Genomic DNA, 1,506 nt, shown 5'->3' on the forward strand with positions numbered 1-1,506 from the left:
TGCACGATACGAAACGCACGGCGCCTGTGTGGTCAGCGCGCTGCCTACGAACCAGAGGTCGCAAACGGGTTTTGATTCCTTACCCGTACCCGGCCGTACCCGTACGTACCCGTACCCGGCCGGGTACGGGTAGCGTACAGTATTGGGTACCCGATTGCGACCTCTGGGATGAAGCCATGTTGCAGGCGCGGGTGGGTTGATTCTAGGAACTTTAATTGTGAGAAGAGACAAGACGTTGGGAAATGAGTGACAAACAGTTACTCACCAGTGACTCACGGCCTACCCGTACCCGTACCCGGCCGGGTACGGGTAGCCGGGTATCGGTAGGGTACGGGTATCGGGTATCGGGTAGGGTATGGGTATCGGGTATCGGGTAGGGTACGGGTATCGGGTAGGGTACGGGTATCGGGTATCGGGTAGGGTACGGGTATTGGGTATCGGGTAGGGTACGGGTATCGGGGGTACCCGGTTGCGACCTCTGCTGCGAACCCGACGCGCCGAGTTCGATCCCCGCTCATGGCCAGCAGCACCATCAGTGGCGGTTCATCTGAACCAGGCCCTGCGCTTCGCCTAGGTCGACTCAGCCTCAAATGAGTACCTAGTGCACAGGAAACATCGCCACTGGGGCAGAGAGACAAAGACGGCCGGGCGTGGTGCTGGCCACCCACCCGCTCGTGTGCCGTGGCCCGGCCTTCACAGGTGCTGCTCGCAGCACTTGCCCCAGCAGTCTGTGAAGGCTACGAGGGGGACCTTTGTCTGTGTGCGCGTGCCACGCAGGATGGTCAAGGCCCACGTTTGGCCTCGAGTCCCTGGGCCCTGCGACCCCTCCTCGACCTCAAAGTCGGCAAGGAGCAGCAGCTCGCACAGGTACGACTCGACTGGTAGAGTCGTCCTCTCTGTCTCTCTCTCTTGAGTCGTCCTCTCACTCTCTCTGTCTCTGTCTCTGGTCTGAGTCGTCCTTTCTCTCTCTCTGAGGTCTTCCTTTCTCTCGCTCTGAGTCGTCTCTCTCTCTTAGTTCGTCCTCTTCTCTCTCTGAGTCGTCCTCTCTCTCTCTGAGTCGTCCTCTCTCTCTCTGAGTCGTCCTCTCTGTCTATCGTTATCACTACTATATTATTATTAGGGGCGCCGCGATGGGGAGATGTTAACTCCCTCGCCTGTTATGCAGGAGGGTCGCGGGTTCGATCTCAACCCTGACGCTTGCTGCTGCTGTATATTTGTAGTTTGCGTATCCTCGTTCTCTTCCCCTGGTCGTGTAGATTTTTCTCTGGGTCCTCATTAAAAAAAAATTTTGATTGAAACTGTAAGACGAAGGGAGTATTTTTAGTATTTATCAGCTAAGGCCCATTGGTTATTACAAATTACATTTATAGCAGCAGCAGCAGCAGCCAAAAACTCTAAACAGGTGATGTAACATTATACATGTGGAGGGGAAACACCGTAGGACCCAAAGCGAGAAACATCCACGCGACCACAGGGCCAGAAGGAGACACGCAGACTCTAAACACC

This window comes from Lethenteron reissneri, chromosome 57, assembly GCF_015708825.2.
Source record: "Lethenteron reissneri isolate LAM-NWPU_2019-01 chromosome 57, ASM1570882v1, whole genome shotgun sequence".
NCBI lineage: Eukaryota > Metazoa > Chordata > Hyperoartia > Petromyzontiformes > Petromyzontidae > Lethenteron > Lethenteron reissneri.